Raw genomic sequence first — 20,100 nt, 5'->3', positions numbered from 1 at the left:
AAAATCATTTTTTTTTTAAACTCTGCATACCATGCAATGCCAGTGCTTATAGGGATGAGCAGGGATGAAGCAAGCGCTTTAGCAATTTGGTTAGTGATCTTTCAGCCCCTTTGGCGGTGCACAGTATAACCTCATTTATTTGTTAAGCCCAGAGTCCATTCTGAAGTAAGAAAAGGAGTAACAGATAAGTCAGAAAGATAGGAGGGAGCCGGATTCTGTAGGGTCTCGTAGACCACTGTAGAGACTTTGACTCTAAGATAGGAAATCACCAGTAGGTTTTGAACACAGGATTTGGCTTTATTTTATTTTATTTTTTTAATTTAAAACCATTTTTTTTAAGTAGGCTCCATGCCCAGTGTGGAGCCCAAGGTAGGGCTTGAACTCACCACCTTGAGATTGAGACCTGAGCTGAGATCAAGAGTCACATGCTTAACTGACTGAGCCAGCCAGGTGCCCCGACTTCTGTTTCAAAATAATAATTCTGAACGCTGTATTGAAAACAGGTAGTGGGAGTGCACAGGCTAAAGCAAAGAGGTTGGTCTGGACACAGTTGTACTAAACCAAGAAGATGATGAATCTTTATAACCAGGATGGACAGTGGAGACAGAATCTTGGTACATTTTGAGGTGACACCAACAGATTTTTTTCTGATGGATCAGAGGGAGGGTGTTGGAGAAATAAAAAAGTCAAACCTGACTACAAGAAGTCTGACCTGAGCCACTGGAAGAATGAACCCGCCATGTACAGATATGGGGAAGATGAGATAAGCGGTTCTGAGACTAAGATCAAGGGATCCGTTTGAGACATGTTATTTCTCTCTCGTTCTCTTCCCTTCTGGAAAGTTTTCTTGACTTACCTTTTTAAGATCTACTCAAGTCTTTAAATTGTTGATTGCCAGGATATTTTCCTATTTTTTTAAAAAAATTTATTTATTAGAGTGAGAGAGCATGCAAGTGTGTGGGGGGAGGGAGAGAGGGAGGGGGAGAGAGAGAGAGAGAGAGAGAGAGAGAATCTCTAGCAGACTTGCTGCTGAGTGTGGGGCTCCCTGTGGTGCTCTATCTCATGACCCTGAGAGCATGACCTGAGCTGAAACCAAGAGTCAGATGCTTAACTGACTTCACCACCCAGGTGCCCCTCTGATACATTTTTTGAGTGTCCTTTTTCTAGAATTCCTACACTTGTTTCATGGATGAAATATCTTTTCTCTCTGAAAACATTAGTTATAATGTAAAAGGTTTTTTTTTTTTTTCCTGCCCCCTGAGGTATCTTCCCCCCCCCCCCACCGGGTTCTTTTCTTTCCAGGGTTTCTTTTTTTTTTTTTTTTTTTTTTTTTTTTTTACAATTTTTATTCAAAGCTAGTAATTCTGCAAGGTTCATTGTAGAAAATGGCATTATCTGCCCCTTTCCCTTTATCTCATTTCACTACTTCCCCTCCCCCAGTCGCTCTCTGTTCTTTTAGCTGATATTTCTAAATACCATGCTTGCATTGCTACCTCTTGACTTTTCAGTTTCAGGCCCCATCCTTTTCATTGGCAAATGAGAATTTACCCTTCCTTCCTCTCTGTGCTGCCATAAGCCTGCTCTGCTGTCATCCCTCCATGCTTCTGATGTTATTAGGTAATTACTGAGTGGGAACACTATTATTCTCTGCCTGTTGCAATTATTTTTCTTTTCTTTTTTCTTTTTTTAAAGATTTTATTCTTAACTCATCTCTACACCCACTGTGGTATTGGAACTCACAACCCTGAGATCAGGAGTTGCATGCTGTACTGACTGAGCCAGCCAGGTGCCCCCCCCCCTTTCTTATTGATTTGTAGGAGTTCTTTATATAGCTAGGCTATTATTCCTCTGTTGGTTGTATGTGTTGCAAAAAACCCTCATTCTGAGTCTGTCTTTTCACTTCTTTATATAGAACTTTGTAGTGCTATTGTTATATAGAACTTTAAATCCTAACGTAATCACACATAGCCGTCTTTTCTTGATGGTTTTTGGTTTTCCCCCTCTTGTTAAAGGAAATTACTGTGAGGTCATGAAACTATTTTCCTGTATTTCCTTCTAAAGATGTAAAGTCTTGCTTTTCACATTCAGAACTTCCATTCACCTGCAAAATAAATTTTTCTGTGTGATCTGAGGTGGGGATAAACTTTGCATGATTTTCCATGTAGGTCATCAGTGATCCCAACACCATTTATTGAAAAGCTATTGCGGGATTTGATTGGCTGGGCCATGCTGATGGCGGCTGTGGCCGAGAGGGTGGCCAGAAAGCAGCTGTGGAGTCCAACAGACTTGCAAGTTGAAAACTCAAAGTTTTCGCATCTTGTTCTGCTCCGCTCCTGAGGCATTGCACCTTCTCGGCCCCATGGCTGCCCCCAGAGCCCATTTGAAGGGCACGGTTGGGATGGAGGTTCTGAGCCTGGGGGACGGTGGAGCTGCCCCCTTGGTCACCTCCAGTGGGTGCTTTGCCCCAGATCAGCCCTGTGACCTCTGTGAGGAAGATGTTGCTCTGGGATTGGAAAGAGTGGGAGGAGACAAGAAACAAACGGGCAGTGACTGGAATCCCGTGTACCAAGAATCCATTGCTTCTGCTCCGGTTGGTGGTGGTACCATGACAGAAAGCCACGAGTCTGTCCCATGCGTTGTGAAGCAAAGGTAATCGGGGAAAACAGCGAGAAGATAGGATGAATATTTGATCAGCCCACAAGGACTGAAGTTCGGATCTCAAAGCGCCCTTGCTAATTATCCCCACAAAAATGGAGAGACTTGTTTTATGCTGGAAGATTTTGATCTTAACTGTCCCTTCTAAAAGGGGCGTCAGGTCCAAATACAAAGACTTCAGTGGTGCACCTCCGACATCCCAAATGCGAAATTAAAGTAACAATTCAGACTGGAACCTTGGGGCAAGAAGCTGGTGGAAAGAAGATGCCTCTCCCCTCAGAAGCTGTAGTTTGGAATGGCAAAATGGCCGGGGATTAACTAACTTTAAAGAAGAGGAGGGGTGTTAATGATGTTGACACGGGAAAGGTTGGAAAGTCCAAAGGAAAGGGGAGGCTGTTCTGAAAGGAATTCAAAGGAAGAAAACTCAAGCAGCCTGCTGAAAGGGTCGCCCAGATTCTGCTCAAAGGAATAGGAAAAGAGAATCTGAGTTTAGTAAGGCCGATGCTGAAAATGAACCTTGTACAGAAAGTCAGCTTGATTAAAAAAAAAAGTTTTAGCTCCATTTCTGACGCTGGAGCAAGCAACAAGCCCCTGGATGTAATAATGGAGAAAAGAGACTGTTAAAAACAGAAACAAAAAAACCCCAAAACCCAAAAAACTCATTGAGTTCAGGATCAAATTTTTGTTTTGAACAAATAACTTCTGGCAGCGTAAACAAATTCTGTTCAAGCGGAGAAGCACGAGGAGAAGTGTGAGGAAACCTCTTCGGAGGCCGGGGAACTATAAACAAAAGTAGAAACCGGGGGAAGGAAGGAACATTTGCATACTGACAGTTGAGAATGTGGCTCTGAAATGGACAACTGCTCACAAACTGAGAAAGACTATTTCTCTGAAAATATGTCAAGAAGATACCGTTCCACAGACACAAATAGATAAAAGGAAAACAAGCCTATGTTTTCCGAGTGAATAGAACAGAAAAGCTCTTCGGCCATCCCCGCCCCACCCCACCCACCGCAATGCAAAGCCTTCAAGAAGTGGACACCTCCTTGGTCACCTTTTAATTTTGTCCGGGAGACGCTTTTCTGTGACCCATGGAAGTTCTTCATTGCTATTGTAATTCTCAGTCAGGCAAAAGGACAATGCCTTTGTTTTGAGAGTTTCTGGAGAAGTGTCCTTTGGCTGAGGTAGCAGGAGCCCCAGATTGGAGAAATGGGTCAGAATCTCTTAAACCTCTTGGTCTCTATGATCTTCTTCTTCTTCTTCTTTTTTTTTTTTTTTAAAGATTGTATTTGTTTATTTGACAGAGACACAGCGAGAGAGGGAACACAAGCACGGGGAGTGGGAGAGGGAGAAGCAGGCTTGGGAGCCGGATGCGGGGCTTGATCCCAGGACCCTGGGATCGTGACCTGGGCTGAAGGCAGACGCTTAACGACTGAGCCACCCAGGTGCCCTGCTCTTTGATCTTCGAGCAAAAACCACTGTCAAGTTCTCAGCTGAACATCTGACCAAGCAGTGGAGGAATCCGACTGAGCCTCGTGGGATTGGCAACTATGGCAATGACTCTTACTGAATTTTTTTGCATTAGTGAGTGGAAACAGGTGCATCCTGAAGACCATAAGCTAAATAAACATCATGAATGGCTTTGGGAAACTCGTGAAAAATTAATTCTGTCTTAAAAGTCTTTGAAGTTTTGAAACTCTTTTTTTATACATGACTTTGTACTTGATTCGTAAGAGCCCCATTAAGTGCAACCCTGCTTCACGGGCATGTAGATTTTAATCAGTCCAGTTGGAAAGATAATGTAGGTTTTTTTTGTTGTTTCAAATACAGACACACACACACACACACACACACACGCATTTAAATATTTTATTTATTTGACAGAGAAAGAGACCTGGAGAGAGGGAACACAAGCTGGGGGGGCGGGTGGGAGAGGGAGAAGCAGGCTTCCCGCCGAGCAGGGAGCTAGATTCGGGGCTCGATCTCAGGATTCTGGGATCACGACCTGAGCTGAAGGCAGATGCTTAATGCCTGAGCCACCCAGGTGCCCCTCAAATTTTTATTTAAATTCTAGTTAGCTAACATACAGTGTAATATTAGTTTCAAGTGTAGAATTTAGTAATTCCTAACTTACATATAACCCAGTGCTCATCACAAGTGTCCTCCTTAATATCCATCACCCATCTAGCCCACCCCCTACTATGTCCCCTCCAGCAACCTTGTTTGTTGTTAATAGTTGCTAGTCTTTTATGGTTTGAGTCCCTCTCTCTTTTTTTGTCTGCCTTCCCCTATATCTGTTTTATTTCTTAAATTCCACACATAAGTGGAATCATATGGTATTTGTCTTTGGCTGACTTTATTTTGCTTAACGTTATACCCTCTGGCTCCATCCACGTTGTTGCAAATGGCAGGATGTTCTTTTTGATGGCTGTGTAACATTCCATTGTGTATATATACACACCATGTCTTCTTTATCCATTCATTAACTGATGGACATTTGGACTCTTTCCATAATTTGCCTATTGTTGATAATGTAGCTATAAGCATTGAGGTGCATGTGCACTTTCAAATCAGTATTTTTGTATCCTTTTTAACTTTTTGAGGAATCTCCATACTGTTTTCCAGAGTGGCTGCACCAGTTTGCATTCCCACTGGCAGTGTAAGCCGGTTCCCCTTTCTCTGCATCCTCGCCAACATCTGTTGTTTCCTGTGTTGTTAATTTTAGCCATCCTGACAGGTGTGAAGTGGTAGCTCATCATGGTTTTGGTTTGCATTTCCCTGATAATGACTGATGATTTTCTTAATGTGTGTAACCCTGATAGATCTTTGCTACTAATACTAGAATATATTTGGAGATTTAAAAAAAATAAATTATTTGACAGCAATCCTAAAAATGCAAATGACTTTTCCAATAATGAAATGTGATTTGAAGTTTAGGAAAAAAAAAAAAAAGAGCTTCTGTTCTTTACTGGTATTTTTAGTGCCCTTCCTATCATTTGTCAAATTCGCATATATGTTTAAGTCTTGTGTTCTTTTTTATTTTTTTTTAAAGATTTTATTTATTTATTTGACAGATCACAAGTAGGCAGAGAGGCAGGCAGATAGAGGAGGGGGGAAGCTGGCTCCCTGCCGAGCAGAGAGTCGGATGTGGGGCTCGATCCCAGGACCCTGAGACCATGACCTGAGCCGAAGGCAGAGGCTTAACCCACTGAGCCACCCAGGCACCCCTTGTGTTCTTTTAAAAAATATATATATATTTATTTATTTGAGAGAGCGAGAGAGCGCACAAGTGGGGGAGGTACAGAGGGAGAGGGAGAAGCAGACTCCTCACTGAGGAGGGAGCCTGATGGCTGGACTGGATCCCAGGAGCCTGAGATCTGGACCCGGGACAAAGGCAGAGGCTTAACCAATTGAGCCACCAGGTGCTCCTAAGTCTTGTGTTCTTTTTATGCATTTATGTATATTCTTTTTTTTTTTAAATTTTATTTATTTTTATTTGACAGACAGAGATCACAAGTAGGCAGAGAGGAAGGCAGAGAGAGAGGAGGAAGCAGGCTCCCTGCTGAGCAGAGAGCCCGATGCAGGGCTGGATCCCAGGACCCTGGGATCACGACCTGAGCCGAAGGCAGAGGCTTTAACCCACTGAGCCACTCAGGTGCCCCTATGTATATTCTTTTTTGTATATTCCATTGGTCTACTGCTTCAATAACAATGTCTTCATTATTATAGTTTGACTATACATCTTTGATATCTAGGATGTTTTTGTTCTTCAATAATTTCTTGGCTATTCCTAGCCTTTGTTGTTCTGTATAAATTTTAGGATCATCTTATCAAGTTCCATGAAAATCCCTTTTGGGATTTTGATTTACAGTTGCATTGCATTTATATATTAGATTAGAGAATTAGCTTGATTTTGGTTATGGTATTAGGTATTCCCTTTCATGAATGTGGCATACATTTTCCAGTTTTCTTTAATGTCTCTCAGTGACATTTTATACTTTTCTCCATGGAAGCCTGGCATGTATTTTGTTAGATGCATTTATTTATGTTTTTACGGTTATTATAAAGTGATCTTTTTAAGAGAAAATGTCTGTCATAGGCATATAGGGATGAAATTGCTTTTTGTGTATCTATTTTATATAAAGCACAGCTTTGCTGAATTCTTGTATAATATTTTGGGTTTTCTATCTACATTATTTTATCACATGATTAATAATAATTTGATCCTTTTCTTTCATCCTTTAATCCTCTTATTTATCTTACATGTTTCACTCTGCTAATATCGCTAGTACATCGTTGAACAGAAATAAGGATGCATTTATCTTTGTTGCTGATGATTAAGGGATATTCTGTCTCAATTCTAATATTACATTTGCAGTAGGATATTGGTATTTATTTTCTATTCCCAGCTTGCTGAAGAGTTTTTTGTTGTAGGGTCTCCTGGGTGGCTCAGTGGATTAAGCATCTGCCTTCGGCTCAGGTCATAATCCTGGGATCCTGGGATCGAGTCCCATGTTGGACTCCCTGCTCAGTAGGGAGTTTGCTTCTCCCTCTCCCTCTGCCCCTCCTCCCTGCTTATGCTCTCTCTCTCTCTCTCTTTCTCTGTGTCTCAATTAAAATAAAATCTTTAAAAAAAAGTTTTTGTTGTAAAAGGATCTTGAATTTTACCAAATGCTTGTGTGTGTGTGTATGCGTGCATGTACCTGCAGAATCTTTGAACGAATTGTGTTACTTGCATACTTGCATGTCTAATACAAACAGAAGAAATTAGCCTAACTGCCAATATCAAGTTACAGATTTTGATCCATGAAAAAAATTTTGTTTTTTTTTGTTATGTGGTGAATTACGTGTCATGAATTACATGTCATGAATTACATGACTCTGGTTAGCTTTTATTTTATTTATTTGGTTTTTTAAAAGATGTATTTATTTATTTGAGAGAGACAGGGAGAGAGTGGCCATGGGGGCGGGTACGGGATGGGCAGAGAGAGAGGGAGAAACTCAGGAAGACTCCAGGTTGAGTGCAGAACCGGATGTGGGCGTGGATCCCACAACCCTGAGATCATGACCCGAGCCAACACCAGGGTTTGGATGCTTAAATGACTGTGCCTCCCAGGTGCCCCTAGTTTTTATTTTAAAAATATATATTCCTAGATGTGGTTTGCTAGTATTTTGTGAATTTGGCCCATAATTTTTCTTACTGCTTTCTTTTGGGTTGCTGTGAAATTTATGTTAGTTTCATAAAATGGGCTAAGTGGCGTTTCTTCTTATTCTTTTTTGTTTTTGTTTGATTTTCTTATTTTTATTTTTTAAAAAGATTTGTTTGACAGCACACAAGGAGGGGGAGCAGGAGGGAGAGGGAGAGGGAGAAGCAAGCTCCCCACTGAGCAGGGAGCCCAATGCAGGGCTCAATCCCCGGATCCCAGGAACATGACCTTAGCCAAAGACAGATGCTTAACTGACTGAGCCACACCCATGAGCCCCTGTTTTTTAATTTTTTAAATTTTTAGTGAAAAACATGGTTTATGAAGTTATAATAATTACTTGATTGGATGAATTTACCTTTGAAATTGATTTTGACATTTTTTTTTCCTTTTCCTTTGTGGGTTTAGTTTTAATGACTGATTATATTTCCTATATAGTTTTAGGACTATATAAGTTTTCCTTTTCTTTCTGGGTAAGTTATATTTCCTTGTGAAATTATCTATTTCATGTAATGCCCAGCTATATTGCGTTAAATTGTAGATAGTAATCTCTTCAATTTTTTTGAATCTCTACTTTTTTCCTAATATTATTTGTGCCTATTTGCTTTTTGGGTTGGTTTTCAGAGTTTTATCCATTATATTAGCTTTTGGTTTTGTTTATCTTTATTGTGTTTTTTTTTCTATTGTATTATTATACTATTGTCATTTTTAGGTGTGGTAATGGCATTAAAATTTTATATTTTAAAAAGATTCCATAGAGAGTGTTTTTGAATGAAAAGATAGAAATTATGGAATTTCTTTAGGCTAGGAGGATTTAGATGAAGCAAGATTGGCCATTTGTTGATTATTATTGAACCTGAGTGTCAGGTAATAAAAACTCACAATACAATTCTATTTTCCTGTGTGTTTGAAAATTTCCATAATAAAAAATTAAAATATACCACATTTATTTCTTCCTTTGTAAATGTAGTCTGATATTCTTTCTCTAATTTAAGTGAGAAACTTAGTTTATGAATTTTTACTTTTTTTTTCCTTTCCTGCTTCAAGGATTTAAGGTGACACATTTTCTCTAAATACAACTTACCTGCATCTTGCAAGTTTTTAAAGTGAGGTATCTTTTACATACAGATCCTAAATGTACAGTTTGGTCAGTTCTAATAAATTCATATATTCTTGTAACCTGCACACTTACCAAGTTTCAATCAACCCAGAAAGTTATTTCATGTTTCTTCTTGGTCAAGCCTCCCTCCCCAGAACCAGCTGCTCTCCTGGATTTTGTCACCATTGGTAACTTTAACCTGCTTTTGAAGTTCCCAAGAGTCTGTCCTCAGTTATCTCTGGATTCTTCTCATTCAGCGTAAGAGTTCTGAAATTCATTCATATTATGTGTATCAGTAGTTCACTCCTTTCTATTGTTAATAGTATTCCTTTGGATGAATAAATCACAATTTACTCATTCATTCTTCTATCAAGGAATGTCTGGATTGTTTCCACGTTTTGGCCATTATGAACGCAGCTGTTATTAACATTCTCATGTTAGTTTTCACGCGGGCGTGGTTCTATTTCTCATTACTCTTGGGTAAATACCTGGGAGGAGAATTATTGAGTCAATTGAGTAGTGCATGTTAAACTTCCTAAGAGAGCACTAAATGGTTTTCCAAAGTGATGTTTGCGTTTTATACTCTTTTTAGCAATCTATCAGAGTTCTGGTTGTCCCATTCTCCTCTCTGAAATTTTTAAAGTTTTATCCATTCCTGGGGCGCCTGGGTGGCCCAGTGGGTTAAAGCCTCTGCCTTTGGCTCAGGTCATGATCCCAGGGTCCTGGGATCAAGCCCCGAATCTGGCTCTCTGCTCGGCCGGGAGCCTGCTTCTTCCTCTCTCTCTGCCTGCCTCTCTGCCTACTTGTAATCTCTATCTGTCAAATGAATAAATAAAATCTTAAAAAAAAAATTTTTTTTTATCCATTCTGGTGGAAGAGGGATGGGATCTCACAGTGGTTTTGAATGGCATTGCGTGGTAATACCGGTAAGACCTCACCGGCTCACCTGCTCTTTGCTCTTTGCGTATCGTGTAAAGTGTCTCTGTTTTGGACGAGGTTATGGAGGGGACATGACCTCCAGTCGACCCGTCGACTCCTCAGCCGCTCCTCTGTCCCTGCAACATCCACTGCCCACCGTTCCACAGCCAGAGCCTTTTCAAGGGCGTGGCCTTGAGAGGATACAGTGTTGAGATCAGCTGGGCAGTTTGTTTCTGGAACCTTTAAGATTCTGGCGGGTGTCGGATCTACTCATCTGGCAGCCGCTGAACACAAACCTCGTAAGTGAATTCCCTCGCTTATTAAACCCGCCACCCTCCCCATCTGGGAGGCTTCCTGTCCCTGCCATCTCTCGGCTCTCCCTGCCCTCCGTGTATGGAGTCTAGTTTGCAAACGAATGCTATTTATTTATTTATTTTTCAAAAGATTTTATTTATTCGAGAGAGAGAGAAAGCGCAGGAGCAGAGAACGAGTGGAGGGGAGGGGCAAGGAGGGGCAGCGGGGGAGAGGGAGAAGCGGACTTCCCACTGAGCAGGGAGCCAGGGGCAGGGCTCCATCCCAGGGCTGGGGATCATGACCTGATCATGACCTGAGACAAAGGCAGGCGCTTAACCGACCAAGCCACCCATGCCCCTCCAACGCTATTTATTTTTTCACTTGGGTTGTCTTTTTATTATCAATATGCCGGAATTCATTCATGTATCTTCTGGATACAAGTCCTTTGTCAGCTACATCTGTTAAGAATTGTTCTTCTAGTCTGTGGCTTGCTTTTTCTTTCTTTTAATGAACATTTTGGAGAGCAGAAGTTATTCCTTTTGAGGATACCTAGTTTCTTAAGAATTTTATTTTATGTGTAGTGTCTTCAGTGTCCTTTTTTTTTCTTCTTCTTCTTTTTTTCTTTTTTCAGTGTCCTTTTAAGACATCTTTGCGTACCCCAAGTTTGCCAGGATAGTCTCCTACTGCTCCTCCAAGCTTTAGGGTTACAACTTTCTCATTTTGTCCTCTAATCAGCCTATTTTATCTGAAAATGTCTTTATTTGAACTTCATTCTGTTGGGACATTCTCTCTGGATATTGAATTCTGGGGTAGCAGCCTTTTTTCTTCTTTTAGCCCTTAAAAGAGGTTGTCTCCCTGTCTTGTGACTCTGTAGTTTCTGATGAGAAGGGAGGAGTAATTCAAAATACTGATCTACGTTTTCTCCAGCTGCTTTCAAGATTTTTCCTTTCAGTATTGGTTTAACCAGTTTGACTGTGATACATGTAGGGGTTTTGTTTGTTTTGATTTCTGTCCTTACTCTACTAGTGTTTTGCAGAACTTCTTGAATGGGTGAATTTATCTTTTTTTTAAAACCAAATTTGGGAAAGTTCCAGCCATTATTTCTTCAAAGATTTATTTTGGCTTTTTCTCTTTCCTTGCCTCTGGTACTGTAATTGTTCCACAAGCCCCAAGGGCCCACACATTTGCTTCAGAATAAGTGTCTGGTGGTGTTCCTGTCCTGTGTCCAATTTTCTCACACCTGTTTCATAGAGGCCTATGGAGTAGAGTTGGTCATGGGTACAGACTCTGTGTACTGGCACTGTTAGGGATTCTCACCTATGTTTCATCTCTAGAAATTCATTGAAAATTCCATGCTTTTCCTCTTCTCTCTCTCTCTAAGATTTTATTTATTTATTTGACAGAGAGAGACACAGGGAAAGAGGGAGCACAAGCATGGGGAACGGGAGAGCGAGAAGCAGGCTCCTTGCCAAGCAGGGAGCCCGACAGGGAGCTCCATCCCAGGACGCTGGGATCAAGACCTGGGCCAAAGGCAGACGCTTAACAACTGAGCCACCCAGGTGTCCCAAGTTCCATGCTTTTCTAAAATCCCTCTGTGGCGGCCTCTTCTGCTTCCCTCTGCTATGCCAAGGATGAAGGCAGCCATGCTTGTCTGGTTTTGGATTTTGTTTCATTAGGTTTAATCACGTCCTTGGCTCTGTGATATACTTGAGAAAGCAGTGATTTTGTGGTTATCACCTTCATCTCATTAGGGTGGGAACAACACTCTCTCACAACTTTCTACATCCTTTCTACATCTCACAACTTTCTACATCCCTATTGGTTTTGACATGCTCTAGTTAAACATTTTTTCTCCATTCTACAAACTTTCTAATTTCCATGACTATGTTTTTTTTTTTCCCCCCTCTGGCCTCTGTGTATTTCTGGTATTTTAAAATATCCAAATATACATATTTTTAGAAGATTATTATTACTATTTTTAAAAGATTTTATTTATTTATTTGACAGACAGAGGCAACACAGCCAGTGAAGGAACACAAGCAGGGGAAGTGGGAGAGGGAGAAGCAGACTCCCCACTGAGCAGGGAGCCTGATGTGGGACTCCATCTGAGGACCATGGGATCATGACCCTATCTGAAGTCAGATGCTTTACAACTGAGCCACCCAGCCATCTTTAAAAGTTATTATTTTTACTATTGATTCCCAACATCGAATTACATTTCAATGAGATTGAGGCAGGTGTGTTTGGAGTGTTTAATATTCGCTATGATGTGCCTTATATCTTTGAATGGTCAGGTTTTTTTTTTTTTTAAGTCTTATTTAAGTAATCTCTATACCCCACGCGGAGCTTGAACACATGACCCCAAGACCAAGAGTCACATGCTCTGCTGACTGAGCCAGCCAGCTAGGTGCCCCTGAATTCAGGTTTTCTGAATGCTGCACGTGAATAAAACATGTGAATAAAACAGCACATACTCCTTAGTTATTGGTTCATTAGGGAAAATTGTTGTTCAAATGGTTCTAAGTCTATTAATTTTTGTCCCCTGGATTGCAACTTGCTGGAAGAGGCATATTAAAAATCTCCTACCATGATTATGGATTTGCCAATTCCTCATAATTCTTTAATTTTTGCTTTATATAGCATAAGTCATGGGATTATGCAAGTACAGGTGTAAGATTGCCCCTTTCCTTATGGTGTGATGACCCACTATCTTCGCATAGGTGTCATTCGCCTTCAAGGCTATGCAACTTTAGTTTATGTTCCCCACTCTTGTTTCCGCTGTATTTCTGTTGGGATGTAGGAATTTCCCTTTTTTTTTTTTTTTTCTGTGGGTCTCCATTGTAGATGAAACTCCCCCTTTCCATTTTGTCTAGCATGTCAATGTGTGCATGTGGGTGAGCGTGCATGCAGGTGTGTGTGTGTGTGTGCGCGCGCGTGTGCGCACGCACACACGCTGCTGAGGCTTGGGGCATGAAGTCTGCTCCATCTCTGACCCTTATGGTCCATCAGGGCCTCTCTGACCGTGACCTTTAACTCTTTCCCATCACTAAATGCTTTGTTTTCATGTCCTCATCCCCATTCCCCAGCAAGGGATACAGATTGGCCTTGCTTGTCATTTTGCTCAGATGTCATCCTGGGAGACCTGGCCTGAGTATGAGTTAGCCGCCCTTGGGACACAGGCTCATCCCTACAGCAGCTGGGTCTGGTTTCATGTACAGGGTGCCGCGGAAAGGCCAACTGGCCAACTTGCTCCTTCTGTGTGTGGGCTCTTAGTGAACTTGTCCTTGTTTGGTGTTCATTGTCAGACCTTCTCCCCCATCTCTCTGGTCACCGGGCCCTTCATCACAGATGGAGACTGTTGGGAAATGTTGGAAAATGCTTCTGAAATGGGCTGCTGAGCAAAGTCTTAGAAAGCAGAGCATGGCAAACAGCCTCTTAGGACTTTTTTTTTTTTTTTTAAATTAGAGAGCATGGAGGGGGGCAGGAGGGGCAGTGGAAGAGGAAGAGGAGAATCTTAAGCAGGTCCACACCCAGTGTGGAGTCAGATGAGGGGTTCGATCTCATGACCCTGAGATCCTGACCTGAGCGGAAATCAAGAGTCAGATGCTTAACTGACTGAGCCACCCAGGTGCCCCTCTTATGACTTTTTATGTAAGGGAGGTCTTGCCTGTCTGAGAGCAGTGAGGTCCAATTTTATAGCTATTCTGATCTTCAGGACCCGTCTGAGTATGGGAAAGTGCCCCCATTTGAAATAGGAGGGTCTGTTATTTATTTCCACTCTAGGAAGCTCTGGGATCAAGTCTCAGATAGTTATCTCCTTGGCCTGTTGATCAGTTATCCTTGGTGAGTGGTCCGGGAGTTGCACTCTCTGTAAATCCCAGAGCGATAGCTTATCAGAGCTGGAAGGAATCTTAGGAATCTCTTCCCACCTTCTCACATTGTTTCATCAGAGTGGATTTCGAATCTGCAGCGACAGGAATGTCTAGAAATTAAAGAGTGGGAAGGGCCGTGGTCCCTTGATGTGTAATGGGGGGTGTGTGTGGTAAATGGTTGGAGTGGGGGTGGGATTTGCTCATAGGGCCTTTGGGCTGGGTGGGGGGAATGGGGGAGTGGTGGGGGGGATTGTGAAAGCTGCGCTAAGCCTCCTGTTGTCCACTCAGAGGAAGGACAGTCTCCCTCCACGTCTTGTGTCCAATGTCACGGGTTTCCTGCCTTCTTTCCTCCTTTCCCCGCTTTCCTATATATAAACCATTAACCCTTGGTTCCTGTAATCTTTGTTTTTTTCCCTCCTAACCTATGACATAAAGTATTAATTTTTGGCATTTTTTCCTTTTTCTTTGAAGTACTCCTTCTGGCTACAAAAACTTCCAATTAAGTTTTTTAAATAAAAGATAGAAGTTAAAAGCAACGGCTGCCTCGGGTTAGCAGGATGGAAACTTGTAGTTGCTTGAAGCTGTACTTCAAAAAGAGAAAACTCAATTTTAAAAGTGTAGAAGTTTATTCATAAAATACGTTGTGCTCAAAAAATGGATTCTCTGGGCTGCAGAAGAGTCAAGCTGTAGGTCAGTGGTTCTGTTGTATTTATTTACAGAATATTCTGTTTCTGTGTAATGTTTTCATTCTAAACAAAAGTAAAGAGAAATTTTTGGGCATCTGAATCATTCCAGTCTCAGGAATGTTAATTAAGTTAATATTGAGATTCTCATCTTTGCTAACTAAAGAACTTTGACAAAGTTCTTATGTATCCTTTTGGGTACTAGTGATACATACAAAAGAGTATTGAATTACTCTCAAACTTTTTTTTTAAAAGCAATTTCCCTTATTTCTATTTTTAAAAAAATATTTTATTTTTATTTATTTTCATTTTGGGGGGTGGGGAAGGAGCGGGGGAGAGAGAGAATCTCAAGCAGGCTCCATGCCCAGCACAGAACCCGACTCCTTGAAAGGGTTAAAGGGTGCAGAGCTTCTCCCGTGTGCCAAGCCAAGATCTGTGTGCTACTATTACCATTTTTCAAAGAGATCTGCCTCTGGAGCTCTAAGCCCACATCTGCCCGCATCTGTCATCTGGGAGACTGACGGCCCCCTGCAAGGGTGTGGGGGGCTTTGGGGAACCGAGCAAGGGAAATGATATGACCACAAGGTGGCGGTAGCACAGGCCAGCTTTATGGGGTGGCGCTTTCCTATTTCCCTGATACGAAGTCCCTCTAGTCGGGGTGCGTGAGTGTGGGGGGGTATGGGGGGAGATGCTACTCAGGAGGGGAGGGGGCAGGGGACTTGCTGGGGAGGGGATTTATGTGTCTAGGGGGGTGGCTGTTAGCAGCGCAGTGGGGAGTCCCCCCCCCCCGTGAGAGTGCTCTGAAAGCCAGTAGCCCTTGAAGTCTTGTAACCATGATGCTGTTTTATCAAGGGCCTTCAGATGCTGGGTGAGTTTTGTGTACTGTGCAAGGCAGGGAGGCCCTGAATGCCTAAAAATCTGTTTGTCTGGATGGTTTGTAAATGACTGAACGTGTAAAAGTTTGAGCTTGGTGCCCGTGAGCTCCTGAGCTCCCAGGCCTCAGCTGGCAGTAGGCAAATAACATAGGGGCCTTCCACAAAGGCCGTCTTTGGCTCATTCATACAACAGCCCCTCAATCCAGTCTCCATGCAGAAACCTGAGCAGGTTTTAAAAAAAAAATGCAAATCAGGACTTGTTACGGCTCTCCTTTCTTTTGGTTTCCATTTGCCTGGAATATGCTTGCCCACTCCTTTATCTTGGCAAGACAGTGATGCCAGGGGGCAAGATGTGATGGAGCTGGGGCCAGGGGCCAGGGTGGACGACATGGAAAGGTATACAAAGGCCAGGTGGAGGAGAGCCTGGTGTGTCAAGTTGAAGAGCAGCTCCTGCAAAGGGGGTAGAACCATGAGGGCCCAGCCCGGCACCCTGTGCATGGTAGGTGCTCCCCAGCATTTGGTGATGAATGGGCCCTTAGGTAAGTTCCTCTTTGGGACTCTTCTCTGATTGAAGCTTGACCCCAGTATGAGCAAAAGGACCAGGTGTGGGGAAGCCCGCAGCACATAGAAGGCTTGAAAACAACACGCCTGTAGGAGTGTTTAGCTTGTTATTGGCTCCAATGATCTGTCCTTAGAAGTTGTCTTTTGTGCTCTAAAACCTATTTCAAGAAAACCTACCTTATTTTAGAATCGACATTTTAACAACATTTTTTAAAAATTCTGATTTTGGGGGGGGGGCGCCTGGGTGTGGTTCAGTCGATTAAGCATCTGACTCTTGATTTTGGGTCAGGTCATGATCTCAGGGTTGTGGGATCGAGCCCCATGTTAAGCTCTGTGCTGGGCGGGGAGCCTGCTTGAGATTCTCTCATTTCCTTTTCCTCTGTATGCCCCCCCACCACCCCTTCCGGCAACTTGCGCTCTCTCTCTCTAAAATAAATAAATAAATAAATAAATAAATAAAATAATTCCATTTTTTCTCAATTGGTGATTCAAATAGGAAAAAAATTTCTATTAAAAAAAATTAGTTCACTTGATTCATCCAGTTGAAGTAGCAGCAGTCCTCTGTGCCTTCTTCTGGTGGGTGAACATTGACAGAGGAGAAGACCGTGTCTATGTCCACCGGTTCGCTGGGGCCGGAGAATATGGCCACGTAGAGGTTTCTAGTCACGGGGTGATGAGTTTGGACCTAGCCTTGAGTTTACAGGTTGCAGGGATTTATCTGCCTTTGATTTTGGTGAAGTGCGAGAGTTGCCTCTAGTTATGTCAGCATCTTCGGATATTATTACATTAACATTTGCTTTATGCTTCGTTTTTTTTATTCACTATTTTTGATGTCACCCGTTTTATGGCCCCAGGGATGGTTTCTAGAAGCTTTGTGACAGCAGCTAATTCCGTCCTTCGAATAATCTGGAGTTCCTAAAAAGAACACTTTCCTTATTTAGAGGAATTATACTTTATCTTACATTATTTGTAATCTGAGTACCCGGAATTCTTAGTCACCCACCACACCAATTTGGATGGACACACTTAAGCGATTTGGAAGGGCAGGGGTAAGAAACAGCGGCTCTGGGGCTTTGGTATACCAGGGTGACCATGCAACAGGGACATGTTCAAATGCATCATTTGGTGGTATGTTGACTTTTTGTAGTCTTCTAAAAATATACAGTGGTTTCTAGTATTAAGTAAAGATAAGTATCAGAACATTCTAGCTCTCCATTTTGTTCAATGGGAAAGAAATTTTGTCTGTAGAATCTGTTGACACAGATGAGGGTGGGATAGGAAATGTATGCTGTGACTGAGATGGGTGACCCTCTGAGGCATGTCTGGGTGTGATCCCACCTCTACACACCTGGAGTGTGAAAAATGGCCTTTGTGCACCCTTCTGGCATTCCAAGTTCGAATCTTCTGGAAGGTGCCTTTATCATTTAGCAGATCAGTTTTGGCATTTTTGCGATTTCCTTTTTTCTTTTTCTTTTTTTTTTAAGATTTTATTTATTTATTTGACAGAGAGAGAAAGAGAATGAGATCACAAGTAGGCAGAGAGGCAGGCAGAGAGAGAGGAAGAAGCAGGCTCTGGACTGAGCAGAGAGCCCGATGTAGGGCTTGATCCCAGGACCCTGAGATCATGACCTGAGCCGAAGGCAGAGGTCTAATCCACTGAGTCACCCAGGTGCCGCACGATTTCCTCTTTTTAAACAAGGTTGTTCCCTGGGGCTCCTGGGTGGCTCAGTGGGTTAAGCCTCTGCCTTTGGCTCAGGTCATGGTCCCAGGGTCTTGGGATCGAGGCCCACATCGGCTCTCTGCTCAGCGGGGAGCCTGCTTCCTCCTCTCTTTCTACCTGCCTCTCTGCAAAGTGTAAGGGCCTATTTAGCCAGAGCAGCTCCATTCAGTTAAAAGGTGATTTTGTTGTTTATACAGTAAAACTTAAACTGACCCTGTCCCTCCCCTCCCTCAGGGAACTTACTTAAAAACAAGTCCCAGAAACCAGTCCCAGGTAACAAAGCCCAAATACAAGGGTGGGTCAGGTCAGGTGGAGACATCCAATCAGTGGGGGCCCATACTGTCTCCCTAGCTACCAAGGAGTATGGGCCCCGCCCTTTGGGTGCCAATTCTGACCAAGGTAATAGGCTAGTTCAAATATCTACTATAGGGTAAATTGTAATTCAGTTGATTCGATTGGTCACTTATGTGTGACCTAGCAGGACTGTGCAGCTTTCTCTGTGTGTTACAATCTCATTGGCCACCTGTGCGTGGCCAGGCCCAACCACAGGGCCTTTGCCCTTAAAAGGTAGTCTGTAAGGCAGAGAGAGGTCGCCTCTTTGTAAGAGACGGCCCTGGCCCGTTAGTTTGATTCTCGATGCTTGGTGCGAAATAAAGCTTTGCTTGACCTTGGCTTTGTATCCGTCTCACTCCTTTAATCACGGACCCATTATTGGGGGACCCAGCAAAAGATGAGCTGGATTTAGGAGCACTCTTTGTTTCAAAGCCCTCCTTGTTTCCTTCAGTGGCCGTGTTCCCTTTCTCAGAGCTGTTTCATGGGCATCGTCTCTCAGTCACTGATACAGAATTTTCAAGTTTATCCTGGAAGCAGGATTTATCAGGATTCCATGCTAGAAGAACTGAGTCTGAATACGTTTTGAGAATATCCGAAGCTGAATGTGTGTCTGGGTAGAGTATCAGTAAATATTTTTCTCTTTACCTGAAACGAATTTGATTGTTAGGAGTTATTTGGTAGTCTTGGCTCACAGAATTTTATTTTACTTAAAGATTTTATTTTTAAACAATCTGTACACCCAGTGTGGTGCTTGAGTTTACAGCCCTGAGATCAAGGGTCGTACACTCCGCCCGCTGAGCCAGCCAGGTGCCCCGTGGCTTACAAAATTTTAAAAACGAAGGCTTTTAGACGTTAGTTCTTCAGATCTTTGCTGGCCGTGTGTTATATGCTGGGCAGTATATCCAGGCTTTGGAGTCAGGGAGATGCGAATTCAAGTCCTGATTCTTCATCTCCCAGCTGCTGTGCCTTTGGGCAAATCACTTAACCATTCTGAGTTGTGGTATGTAAAATAGGCTTCCTAAAGGATAGCTTATGTGGCATCGTAAGGGTTAAATAGGATACTATGTATAAAATTGTGCTTGATTTTTAACTAACACTTAATAAAGGTTAATTTTGCCTTCTCCTGAAGGATGCAAACTTTAAAAATTACCCCCCCCCTTTTTAACCAAATTTAAAAATGAGACAATTTACCAGTATTTTAGAAATTAATTACAGAAAATGAATTTTGCGTTCAGTAATTTAATTTTAGAAACATACCTGTGCGTGCCCTAAACAGCTGAGTTCTTCTAATTGATTCTGAGCTAGAAAACCCCTTTGATATGGAAAAGCATGGTTGCAAATGCCCATTTTTCCAAACATATGTTGTTCGTGATTATTATATGGGTATACTGTAAAATGCAGATGAATCCAGCCAGATTAATATTCGCTTAGCATGTGAAAGAAAGAACTGTGTTCTTTTGACTTTAGAATGAACAGAAAAAGACTACCTGCGGGCTTTAACATTCTAGCAAACTTTTGCAGACCTAACTAGGAAGCTCACTGTCATTTGCAATTGGCCACGCAGGGGAAATCTTAAAATGCTGACATTGGCAGGCTTCAGGTTTTTTTTGCATTTGTTTGCTGCCTGGGGAGCTGGAGTATTTAGCAGTTTTCCCTACTTTTGGCACCATTTCATACTTTGTAATGTACCAAAGTTGTTCCCTTTTTATAAATCCATGTAACTGTAATGTCACACATTCCTGATAAACTCTGTAAATACATTTGCTTCCTTGTTAACTGACCCACCCAGGTCGTCTTTTCTTTCTGTAGCCTTTTAAAAAATCTTCTTTTTTGTTTCTTTATGTCTGACCTTCTTTCTGTAGATGACCTCATCCGGATGCTGAAGT

At 42.3% G+C, this 20,100-nt stretch overlaps 1 pseudogene across 1 annotated transcript; it reads left to right on the top strand.

Annotated features, from left to right (window-relative positions):
• Positions 1-2,359: 2,359 nt before the first annotated feature.
• LOC308358348 (methyl-CpG-binding domain protein 4-like) lies at positions 2,360-10,088 on the top strand (annotated as a pseudogene). The gene is made up of 3 exons: positions 2,360-2,649; positions 2,936-3,891; positions 9,955-10,088. The product of its transcript is annotated as a methyl-CpG-binding domain protein 4-like (transcript).
• Positions 10,089-20,100: the final 10,012 nt, after the last annotated feature.

This window comes from Martes martes (assembly GCF_963455335.1).
Source record: "Martes martes genome assembly, chromosome: 17".
In the NCBI taxonomy this organism is placed as follows: domain Eukaryota; kingdom Metazoa; phylum Chordata; class Mammalia; order Carnivora; family Mustelidae; genus Martes; species Martes martes.
Note: the sequence above shows the minus strand (reverse complement) of the source record. Positions and strands in the feature narration are given on the sequence as shown.